General features: G+C 57.2%; 1 protein-coding gene across 13 annotated transcripts in view; it reads left to right on the top strand.

Annotated features, from left to right (window-relative positions):
• LOC129051253 (tensin-3-like) overlaps nucleotides 1-12,600 on the top strand; it is a 635,743-nt gene that overhangs the window by 295,089 nt on the left and 328,054 nt on the right. The window lies entirely within an intron of this gene.

Here is a 12,600-nt window from a genome sequence, read left to right as displayed (position 1 = left end):
AGGGGTGTGTTTCAATGCCTTTGCTGGATGACTCTGTGTGTGTGTGTGTGTGTGTGTGTGTGTGTGTGTGTGTGTGTGTGTGTGTCCCATTCTCTCTTCTCTCTCTGTCTCTCAGTCTCTGTGTCTTTCTTTCCCTCTCTCTGTCGGTTAGTGTGTGTGTGCCCTTGTGCGTGTGTGTCTTTGGACGAATGTGCCCTGTGCACCACAAAGCGATTTCTGGCGTGTCGGCCTGTCTTTGCTGAGCCTCTTTCTGCGTCTCTGCCTGGGTCATGAGGCCGGTTGTCAATCGTTTTCGCCGCCGCGGATCCGCTTTGGGTGTGTGAAGGCCTGGCCCACGTGAGGAGATGCATCGGTCCCGGAGCAATTGAAATCTCATGCCCATCATGAGCTGCCTCTTTTCTAAGATCAAGATGACCACACAGCAACCAAGGAAAAGAGCCCCACAGGAGCTCTTTGTCCTGCAGTAGGCGAGCAGAACCACATCAGAGAAGATGGTTGTATCTTTTCACGGCTCTTCTCTGAGGAAAGAAGCCACACCACGATACCGTGTAGAAGAAGAAGCCGGGAATGGGAGATGGCAACAATCCCTGTCCCTGGAATGCTGGCCTCTCTGGACAAGCCACCCTTTTGGAACCCCTCCCCTTATGCCCCTGGCGGTGGCACGGCGCTGTATCCTGCCGGGGCTCTGGCCTCTGCTCTATCCTTCCTCTTGCTCTGCCTCACGTGTTTCTCAGGGGCCTGGATGCCTCTCGCTCTGGCCAAATGTCTTCAACAAAGATGACTTCCCAGTGCGTCAGGGACACACTTCCTGCAGATCCGTGTCATGATTGTATCTCTCTCCAAACGTCTTTCTGCTTCATTGGGCAGGTCTCATGACCCTGGATTTCTTGGCTTCCATACGTGTCTCAGACCGGGAAGCTTCCTTGTTCTCCAGGTTTCTCCTCATGGGTGGGTGGATTGCCTAGAATGAGCGCTAGGCGAGCGTGACTGGCCTTGTCTTCTAGGACAGGTGGTGTCGCATTTCCTCTGCACTTCCTGTCTCATTCTTGAGGGACCTCCTGTCCTCTGCTCCTGGGTGGACTGACTCCCTTGATCTTGTGGCCGAAACGAATGTCAGGGAACCAGAGGGACTGGGCTGGGGCTGGGGCTGGGGCTGGGGCTGGGGCTGGGGCTGGGTGCAGGGGAAGTTGCGTCAGGGCTACCAGGGAGGAGGAGGGTTGGGTGTGGGGCGAATTCTGCAGAAACTTCTTTGCTCCTCTGATAGGCATTTGAAAACCTGGCTGGGGTCAGGCACAGGACCCCCACCCACCGAATCCCAGGTGTTCTTTGATTTCCCTTGGCATTGACCGAAGGGTCACTTGTTCCCGCCTTCCACTGGCCCATACCTGGACACCACCGTTTGTTTCGCCGTCTCGCGATATGCCTCCGGTGACACACATTCACACCATGTGCTGTGGGATACGCCAGTGCCACGCGTGGTCTCATGGTCTCCACCTCGGATTCGCCCCTGTTCCTGCCCGCACGTGTCCTGTAAAGCGCGGTCGGCTTTCCGGAGCCCCAGGGCTTTTAGAAGCGGGGCAGGCCCCTGCTCTTTCGAAGGAGGAGGGAGGCAGAGGGCTGTTGGATCAGTGAAGGTTCAGTTGACGCTGCGCCTTGAGACCTATGGGATCATTCTGTGCTGCAGCGAGGCCCTGCCTGCCTCACCAGATGTGGTGAGCCCATCCTATCTCACTGGGAGGGGGCCCAAATCGGATCTGAACGGGAGTCCCCAGAACACAGCACGCGTCCTGAAGCTCCCCTTCCCTCGGTGGAAGTCGGCTCAAGGGGATCCTGAGGGCGGACTGCTGGGGGGTTTGTCCCTGGGACAGTGAACCGGCGGCCCCCTCTGCCACGGCGTCCCAAGCTGGACCCCGTATCCACACGCCGCCACGGCTGCAGCGGGAGCCTCGCTGCAGCCGCGCAGAGGGGGCATTATTTAAAGGGGACGCAGCCTGACTGCCAGGAGCGGAGCCCTAGTCGGTCCAGCCAATGCGCATGCGCGAGGCGCGAGCGGCTTCTGCCGTCACAGTGCTTCCCACGGTTGTCTTAGAAACCGGTCCCTGAGGCTCGGCAAAGCAGGAGCCCTCCGCGGCAGTGCTTGGGTGGCGGGGCTCTGAGGCTCCGGCCTGACATCTCTACGGGGTCGACGGGAACGTCTCCGGTTGGCAGGATTCGCAAAGGGCCGACCAGGATGAGGAAACCCCAGGCGGAGTCCGGGGGAAGCAGCACGGCATTCCAGCCTCAGGCCTGCCCGGACGCTGTTGGGGTGAGTCTCCCCAAAAGTCGTGCCGCCGTCATCTCGAGGACAGGTCGGCCTGCGTGCCCCTGGGCTGTTCTCTCACCCGAGGGTCGTTCTCGTCGACAGCAGAACCCCGCAGCCTCAGAGGTTGCCTGGAGGGGTGTGTTTCAATGCCTCTGCTGTATGACTCTGTGTGTGTGTGTGTGTGTGTGTGTGTGTGTGTGTCTCCCATTCTCTCTTCTCTCTCTGTCTCTCAGTCTCTGTGTCTTTCTTTCCCTCTCTCTGTCGGTTAGTGTGTGTGTGCCCTTGTGCAAAGATGACTTCCCAGTGCGTCAGGGACACACTTCCTGCAGATCCGTGTCATGATTGTATCTCTCTCCAAGCGTCTTTCTGCTTCATTGGGCAGGTCTCATGACCCTGGATTTCTTGGCTTCCATACGTGTCTCAGACAGGGAAGCTTCCTTGTTCTCCAGGTTTCTCCTCATGGGTGGGTGGATTGCCTAGAATGAGCGCTAGGCGACCGTGACTGGCGTTGTCTTCTAGGATAGGTGGTGTCGCATTTCCTCTGCACTTTCTGTCTCATTGGTGAGGGACATCCTCTCCTCTGCTCCTGTTCGGACTGACTCCCTTGATCTTGTGGCCGAAACGAATGTCAGGGAACCAGAGGGACTGGGCTGGGGCTGGGGCTGGGGCTGGGGCTGGGGCTGGGGCTGGGGCTGGGGCTGGGGCTGGGTGCAGGGGAAGTTGTGTCAGAGCTACCAGGGAGGAGGAGGGTTGCGGGTGGGGCGAATTCTGCAGAAACTTCTTTGCTCCTCTGATAGGCATTTGAAAACCTGGCTTGGGTCAGGCACAGGGCCCCCACCCACCGAATCCCAGGTGTTCTTTGATTTCCCTTGGCATTGACCGAATGGTCACTTGTTCCCCCCTTCCACTGGCACATACCTGGACACCACCGTTTGTTTCGCCGTCTCCCGATATGCCCCCGGTGACACACATTCACACCATTTGCTGTGGGATACGCCAGTGCCACCCGTGGTCACATGGTCTGCACCTCGGATTCGCCCCTGTTCCTGCCCGCACGTGTCCTGTAAAGCGCGGTCGGCTTTCCGGAGCCCCAGGGCTTATAGAAGCGGGGCAGGCCATTGCTCTTTCGAAGGAGGAGGGAGGCAGAGGGCTGATGGATCAGTGAAGTTTCAGCTGACGCTGCGCCTTGAGACCTATGGGATCATTCTGTGCTGCAGCGAGGCCCTGCCTGCCTCACCAGATGTGATGAGCCCATCCTATCTCACTAGGAGGGGGACAAAATCGGATATAAACAGGAGTCCCCATAACACAGCAGGCGTCCTGAAGCTCCCCTTCCCTCGGTGGAAGTCGGCTCAAGGGGATCCTGAGGGCGGGACTGCTGGGGGTTTGGCCCTGGGACAGGGAACCGGCGGCCCCCTCTCCCACGGCGTCCCAAGCTGGACCCCGTATCCACACGCCGCCGCGGCTGCAGCGGGAGCCTCGCTGCAGCCCTGCAGAGGGTTCATTATTTAAAGGGGACGCAGCCTGACTGCCAGGAGCGGAGCGCGATTCGATCCAGCCAATGCGCATGCGCGAGGCGCGAGCGGCTCCTGCCGTCACAGTGCTTCCCACGGTTGTCTTAGAAACCGGTCCCTGAGGCTCGGCAAAGCAGGAGCCCTCCGCGGCAGTGCTTGGGTGGCGGGGCTCTGAGGCTCCGGCCTGACATCTCTACGGGGTCCACGGGAACGTCTCCGGATACCAGGAGTCGCAAAGGGCCGACCAGGATGTGGAAACCCCAGGCGGAGTCCGGGGGAAGCAGCACGGCATCACAGCCTCAGGCCTGCCCGGACGCTGTTGGGGTGAGTCTCCCCAAAAGTCGTGCCTCCGTCATCTCGAGGACAGGTCGGCCTGCGTGCCCCTGGGCTGTTCTCTCACCCGAGGGTCGTTCTCGTCGAGAGCAGAACCCCGCAGCCTCAGGGGTTGCCTGGAGGGGTGTGTTTCAATGCCTTTGCTGGATGACTCTGTGTGTGTGTGTGTGTGTGTGTGTGTGTGTGTGTGTGTGTGTGTGTGTCCCATTCTCTCTTCTCTCTCTGTCTCTCAGTCTCTGTGTCTTTCTTTCCCTCTCTCTGTCGGTTAGTGTGTGTGTGCCCTTGTGCGTGTGTGTCTTTGGACGAATGTGCCCTGTGCACCACAAAGCGATTTCTGGCGTGTCGGCCTGTCTTTGCTGAGCCTCTTTCTGCGTCTCTGCCTGGGTCATGAGGCCGGTTGTCAATCGTTTTCGCCGCCGCGGATCCGCTTTGGGTGTGTGAAGGCCTGGCCCACGTGAGGAGATGCATCGGTCCCGGAGCAATTGAAATCTCATGCCCATCATGAGCTGCCTCTTTTCTAAGATCAAGATGACCACACAGCAACCAAGGAAAAGAGCCCCACAGGAGCTCTTTGTCCTGCAGTAGGCGAGCAGAACCACATCAGAGAAGATGGTTGTATCTTTTCACAGCTCTTCTCTGAGGAAAGAAGCCACACCACGATACCGTGTAGAAGAAGAAGCCGGGAATGGGAGATGGCAACAATCCCTGTCCCTGGAATGCTGGCCTCTCTGGACAAGCCACCCTTTTGGAACCCCTCCCCTTATGCCCCTGGCGGTGGCACGGCGCTGTATCCTGCCGGGGCTCTGGCCTCTGCTCTATCCTTCCTCTTGCTCTGCCTCACGTGTTTCTCAGGGGCCTGGATGCCTCTCGCTCTGGCCAAATGTCTTCAACAAAGATGACTTCCCAGTGCGTCAGGGACACACTTCCTGCAGATCCGTGTCATGATTGTATCTCTCTCCAAACGTCTTTCTGCTTCATTGGGCAGGTCTCATGACCCTGGATTTCTTGGCTTCCATACGTGTCTCAGACCGGGAAGCTTCCTTGTTCTCCAGGTTTCTCCTCATGGGTGGGTGGATTGCCTAGAATGAGCGCTAGGCGAGCGTGACTGGCCTTGTCTTCTAGGACAGGTGGTGTCGCATTTCCTCTGCACTTCCTGTCTCATTCTTGAGGGACCTCCTGTCCTCTGCTCCTGGGTGGACTGACTCCCTTGATCTTGTGGCCGAAACGAATGTCAGGGAACCAGAGGGACTGGGCTGGGGCTGGGGCTGGGGCTGGGGCTGGGGCTGGGGCTGGGTGCAGGGGAAGTTGCGTCAGGGCTACCAGGGAGGAGGAGGGTTGGGTGTGGGGCGAATTCTGCAGAAACTTCTTTGCTCCTCTGATAGGCATTTGAAAACCTGGCTGGGGTCAGGCACAGGACCCCCACCCACCGAATCCCAGGTGTTCTTTGATTTCCCTTGGCATTGACCGAAGGGTCACTTGTTCCCGCCTTCCACTGGCCCATACCTGGACACCACCGTTTGTTTCGCCGTCTCGCGATATGCCTCCGGTGACACACATTCACACCATGTGCTGTGGGATACGCCAGTGCCACGCGTGGTCTCATGGTCTCCACCTCGGATTCGCCCCTGTTCCTGCCCGCACGTGTCCTGTAAAGCGCGGTCGGCTTTCCGGAGCCCCAGGGCTTTTAGAAGCGGGGCAGGCCCCTGCTCTTTCGAAGGAGGAGGGAGGCAGAGGGCTGTTGGATCAGTGAAGGTTCAGTTGACGCTGCGCCTTGAGACCTATGGGATCATTCTGTGCTGCAGCGAGGCCCTGCCTGCCTCACCAGATGTGGTGAGCCCATCCTATCTCACTGGGAGGGGGCCCAAATCGGATCTGAACGGGAGTCCCCAGAACACAGCACGCGTCCTGAAGCTCCCCTTCCCTCGGTGGAAGTCGGCTCAAGGGGATCCTGAGGGCGGACTGCTGGGGGGTTTGTCCCTGGGACAGTGAACCGGCGGCCCCCTCTGCCACGGCGTCCCAAGCTGGACCCCGTATCCACACGCCGCCACGGCTGCAGCGGGAGCCTCGCTGCAGCGGCGCAGAGGGGGCATTATTTAAAGGGGACGCAGCCTGACTGCCAGGAGCGGAGCGCTAGTCGGTCCAGCCAATGCGCATGCGCGAGGCGCGAGCGGCTTCTGCCGTCACAGTGCTTCCCACGGTTGTCTTAGAAACCGGTCCCTGAGGCTCGGCAAAGCAGGAGCCCTCCGCGGCAGTGCTTGGGTGGCGGGGCTCTGAGGCTCCGGCCTGACATCTCTACGGGGTCGACGGGAACGTCTCCGGTTGGCAGGATTCGCAAAGGGCCGACCAGGATGAGGAAACCCCAGGCGGAGTCCGGGGGAAGCAGCACGGCATTCCAGCCTCAGGCCTGCCCGGACGCTGTTGGGGTGAGTCTCCCCAAAAGTCGTGCCGCCGTCATCTCGAGGACAGGTCGGCCTGCGTGCCCCTGGGCTGTTCTCTCACCCGAGGGTCGTTCTCGTCGACAGCAGAACCCCGCAGCCTCAGAGGTTGCCTGGAGGGGTGTGTTTCAATGCCTCTGCTGTATGACTCTGTGTGTGTGTGTGTGTGTGTGTGTGTGTGTGTGTCTCCCATTCTCTCTTCTCTCTCTGTCTCTCAGTCTCTGTGTCTTTCTTTCCCTCTCTCTGTCGGTTAGTGTGTGTGTGCCCTTGTGCAAAGATGACTTCCCAGTGCGTCAGGGACACACTTCCTGCAGATCCGTGTCATGATTGTATCTCTCTCCAAGCGTCTTTCTGCTTCATTGGGCAGGTCTCATGACCCTGGATTTCTTGGCTTCCATACGTGTCTCAGACAGGGAAGCTTCCTTGTTCTCCAGGTTTCTCCTCATGGGTGGGTGGATTGCCTAGAATGAGCGCTAGGCGAGCGTGACTGGCCTTGTCTTCTAGGACAGGTGGTGTCGCATTTCCTCTGCACTTCCTGTCTCATTCTTGAGGGACCTCCTGTCCTCTGCTCCTGGGTGGACTGACTCCCTTGATCTTGTGGCCGAAACGAATGTCAGGGAACCAGAGGGACTGGGCTGGGGCTGGGGCTGGGGCTGGGGCTGGGGCTGGGGCTGGGTGCAGGGGAAGTTGCGTCAGGGCTACCAGGGAGGAGGAGGGTTGGGTGTGGGGCGAATTCTGCAGAAACTTCTTTGCTCCTCTGATAGGCATTTGAAAACCTGGCTGGGGTCAGGCACAGGACCCCCACCCACCGAATCCCAGGTGTTCTTTGATTTCCCTTGGCATTGACCGAAGGGTCACTTGTTCCCGCCTTCCACTGGCCCATACCTGGACACCACCGTTTGTTTCGCCGTCTCGCGATATGCCTCCGGTGACACACATTCACACCATGTGCTGTGGGATACGCCAGTGCCACGCGTGGTCTCATGGTCTCCACCTCGGATTCGCCCCTGTTCCTGCCCGCACGTGTCCTGTAAAGCGCGGTCGGCTTTCCGGAGCCCCAGGGCTTTTAGAAGCGGGGCAGGCCCCTGCTCTTTCGAAGGAGGAGGGAGGCAGAGGGCTGTTGGATCAGTGAAGGTTCAGTTGACGCTGCGCCTTGAGACCTATGGGATCATTCTGTGCTGCAGCGAGGCCCGGCCTGCCTCACCAGATGTGGTGACCCCATCCTATCTCACTGGGAGGGGGCCCAAATCGGATCTGAACGGGAGTCCCCAGAACACAGCACGCGTCCTGAAGCTCCCCTTCCCTCGGTGGAAGTCGGCTCAAGGGGATCCTGAGGGCGGACTGCTGGGGGGTTTGTCCCTGGGACAGTGAACCGGCGGCCCCCTCTGCCACGGCGTCCCAAGCTGGACCCCGTATCCACACGCCGCCGCGGCTGCAGCGGGAGCCTCGCTGCAGCCGCGCAGAGGGGGCATTATTTAAAGGGGACGCAGCCTGACTGCCAGGAGCGGAGCGCTAGTCGGTCCAGCCAATGCGCATGCGCGAGGCGCGAGCGGCTTCTGCCGTCACAGTGCTTCCCACGGTTGTCTTAGAAACCGGTCCCTGAGGCTCGGCAAAGCAGGAGCCCTCCGCGGCAGTGCTTGGGTGGCGGGGCTCTGAGGCTCCGGCCTGACATCTCTACGGGGTCGACGGGAACGTCTCCGGTTGGCAGGATTCGCAAAGGGCCGACCAGGATGAGGAAACCCCAGGCGGAGTCCGGGGGAAGCAGCACGGCATTCCAGCCTCAGGCCTGCCCGGACGCTGTTGGGGTGAGTCTCCCCAAAAGTCGTGCCGCCGTCATCTCGAGGACAGGTCGGCCTGCGTGCCCCTGGGCTGTTCTCTCACCCGAGGGTCGTTCTCGTCGACAGCAGAACCCCGCAGCCTCAGAGGTTGCCTGGAGGGGTGTGTTTCAATGCCTCTGCTGTATGACTCTGTGTGTGTGTGTGTGTGTGTGTGTGTGTGTGTGTCTCCCATTCTCTCTTCTCTCTCTGTCTCTCAGTCTCTGTGTCTTTCTTTCCCTCTCTCTGTCGGTTAGTGTGTGTGTGCCCTTGTGCAAAGATGACTTCCCAGTGCGTCAGGGACACACTTCCTGCAGATCCGTGTCATGATTGTATCTCTCTCCAAGCGTCTTTCTGCTTCATTGGGCAGGTCTCATGACCCTGGATTTCTTGGCTTCCATACGTGTCTCAGACAGGGAAGCTTCCTTGTTCTCCAGGTTTCTCCTCATGGGTGGGTGGATTGCCTAGAATGAGCGCTAGGCGACCGTGACTGGCGTTGTCTTCTAGGATAGGTGGTGTCGCATTTCCTCTGCACTTTCTGTCTCATTGGTGAGGGACATCCTCTCCTCTGCTCCTGTTCGGACTGACTCCCTTGATCTTGTGGCCGAAACGAATGTCAGGGAACCAGAGGGACTGGGCTGGGGCTGGGGCTGGGGCTGGGGCTGGGGCTGGGGCTGGGGCTGGGGCTGGGGCTGGGTGCAGGGGAAGTTGTGTCAGGGCTACCAGGGAGGAGGAGGGTTGCGGGTGGGGCGAATTCTGCAGAAACTTCTTTGCTCCTCTGATAGGCATTTGAAAACCTGGCTTGGGTCAGGCACAGGGCCCCCACCCACCGAATCCCAGGTGTTCTTTGATTTCCCTTGGCATTGACCGAATGGTCACTTGTTCCCCCCTTCCACTGGCACATACCTGGACACCACCGTTTGTTTCGCCGTCTCCCGATATGCCCCCGGTGACACACATTCACACCATTTGCTGTGGGATACGCCAGTGCCACCCGTGGTCACATGGTCTGCACCTCGGATTCGCCCCTGTTCCTGCCCGCACGTGTCCTGTAAAGCGCGGTCGGCTTTCCGGAGCCCCAGGGCTTATAGAAGCGGGGCAGGCCATTGCTCTTTCGAAGGAGGAGGGAGGCAGAGGGCTGATGGATCAGTGAAGTTTCAGCTGACGCTGCGCCTTGAGACCTATGGGATCATTCTGTGCTGCAGCGAGGCCCTGCCTGCCTCACCAGATGTGATGAGCCCATCCTATCTCACTGGGAGGGGGCCAAAATCGGATCTGTGCTTGTGCCGTTTGATTAATATTTCTATGTAAATACTTTGATAATAAGCTACATTGAGGCTGGGTGCGGTGGCTCTCACCTCTAATCCCAGTTCTTTGGGAGGCTGAGGTGAGGCCAGCGGATCACGAAGTCAGGCGATGAAGACCATCCTGGCCAACACGGTGAAACACTGTCTCTTCATATATACAGAGATTTAGCCAGGTGAGGCCAGGCTCTGGCTCATGCCTGTAATTCCACACTTTGGGAGGCTAAGGAGGGTTCATCACCTAAGGTCAGGTGTTCGAGACCAGTCTTCCCAATATGGCAAAACACTGTTTCTACTAAAAATACAAAAAATTAGCCTTGTATGGTGACATACACCTGTAATCCCAGCTACTCTGGAGGCTGAGGCAGAAGAATCTCTTGATCCCAGGAGGCGGAGGTTGCATAGAACTGAGATCATGCCACTGCACCTTCTGGCCTGGGTGAGAAGAATTAAACTCTGTGGAAAAAAAAAAAAACCTGATCTATACTAAAAATACAAAAATTAGACCCTGAAGTTCACGTCCAAATGAGAAAGACATTGTTTGGCTCAAATAGTCTGACACTAAGGAATAGTGCAGATTGGACAAGCGAGGTGACTGACACCTGTAATCCCAGCACTCTGAGAGGCCATGGCTGATGGATCACCTGAGGTCAGGAGTTGGAGACCAGCCTGACCAACATCGTGAAACTCCATCTCTACTAAAAAAAGTACATGAAAATCAGCTGGCTATGGTGGTGCATGCCTGTAAATCCCAGCTACTCAGGAGGCTGAGGCAGGAGACTCACTTGAACCCGGGTGGCAGAGGTTGCGGTGAGCGGAGATCGCACCACTGCACTCCAGCCTGGGCAACAAGAGTGATACTCTGTCTCAAAAAATAGAATAGTGCAGAGTAAAAGCAGATTTATGTATGTATGTATGTATGTATATATGTATGTATGTATTTATTTATTTATTTTCAGAGAAGCAGGGAATCTGGAATTTTGGGTTAAATGTCTGTTTCCAGAAGCTGAAAATGCTCTCAAATGGAAAATTCAGGCTAGCCTCTATCAAGCTTCTCCTTGTTCTATGTGTGAATAGCATGGGACAGAGGGAACAGCTTGAGCCAAGGCAGGATGGTGGGATGGGACAGATGGCCAGGGCTGCTGCACTGGTGCGGTAGTGGAGAATTTGGCTGGAAATGCAGGTGGGAGCAGACCATGAAGAGTCTCAAACACAGACCTGAGGACTCTGACCTTTATCCTGGGGGCGGCAGGAAACCATGTTATGTGAAGGAACAAGGCTGTTTCTCCCTCAGCACTAGCGCAAGCAAAGGCCAGGGAGGCCCTCAGTGGAAGCTTGCTGCTGGATTTGTTCATGTGCCCTTTCTCCTGCCTGCAGTAGGGTCAGAATGGCCTGGGGCACTGCACACATCCTGCCAGGAATAGAAGGCCCCACAGCTATAGCACCTCTCTTCCCTTTAGATCTTTGGAAGGATGAGCAGATTATTCAGCCTCTCTGAGCCTCAGTTTTCTCATCCATAAAATGAGGACAGTATAGCAACCTCGCAGGTCACAAGGATGTTATGAAATCAGGTGAGCACAGCATAGCGGGTGTATTTTTGGGTCCTATTATTACTTGTGAACCAAGTTGCCTTGTAGAAAAGGCACAGGCTCAGAGGACCTGTGTTTCAATCCCACTATGCTCCTGTAATGCCCAGCTCTCAGGGATGATGGAAAGATTGAATTCACGGAGATGATGCTTGTGCAACATCTGATACCCAGCAGATGCCTTAGAACCTAACCTACCACCCACCTGAGCAAGTACAAGCAGTCCTGCTTCTCCTAAAAGCACTGGGGATGCTGCCAACCACACACCTTAGAACACTGCTCCTCCTCCCTCTCTGCAGGGGGCATTTTGTAGGCCTCAGTCGCTGGGCTTGTTGTCCTCTCACCTGCCTCTCAGCACGGGGCACAGAGCACACATTCTTCACCTTTGCAAGAAGCTTCTCTATGCATCCCTGCCCCCAGCCTTGCTGAGTGCATTCACCTATTGTCTTATTTATAATCAGGATAGAGTTGCTCCTTACTGTGTAGATGAGGAAATGGAGACCTAGAAAGGGAAGGAAAGACCAACACTCTGAGCACCTGCAATGTGCCTGAGGCAATGTACCCATTAGCTCTGCTTCACAGCAGCCCAAGAGGGAGGTATTATTCTTCCCCTGTGTAAATGTGGGTGTTGAGGCTCAGAGAAGGGCAGTGACTTGTCCAAGGTCACATAGCAAGCAACCGTCAGTGGCTGAGGGCAAACCCAGGTATTTCTGACTTCACAGTGTGGGATTTAGAACAAACATTTGCAACATGAGGTTGACAGATCCATCCCCCAGTGCTGTTCCAAGGAGCAGATGGGGTCATAAGTGTGTGAGTACCTGACATGGTGCCCAAGGACTTGGAGTAGAAGCAGAATCCCATCCACCTCCACCTAATCATACAGAGAAAAGAGACAGGAGCCCAGGGAGGGCTGTGCTGTGCCCAAGCTGTCAGCAAGCAGTAGGCAGAGCCCAGGCCCCTGCTTTCCCATGCCAACCCCTTCCCAGTTCAGGGCAAGGCCACCTCTCCAGGGCCTTTCCCTCCCCTAGAGAGGAAATGCCCCAAGTTCCTCTGACCAGACAGGAGAGTGAATGAGAGCATAAAATTCCACCTCAGCACACACACCTGGAGCCTGAGGCTGAAAGCTGGAATCCCAGACTTTGACACTCAAGAAGCCACCTGCACACTCTTTCAGCACCTCCACCTGGGACCTTCATGAGCACCTTGCTTCCCTCCCAGGGGAGAGGGGGTGTCCCCGAGACACTGGGTCCCTTAGAAGGCACTATGTGTTGGCAGTGACTGCAGCAGCGTGGTGGGATTCCGGGTGGTGTAG

This window comes from Pongo abelii, chromosome 19 (assembly GCF_028885655.2).
Source record: "Pongo abelii isolate AG06213 chromosome 19, NHGRI_mPonAbe1-v2.0_pri, whole genome shotgun sequence".
NCBI lineage: Eukaryota > Metazoa > Chordata > Mammalia > Primates > Hominidae > Pongo > Pongo abelii.
This window is presented reverse-complemented; position numbering and strand designations above follow the sequence as displayed.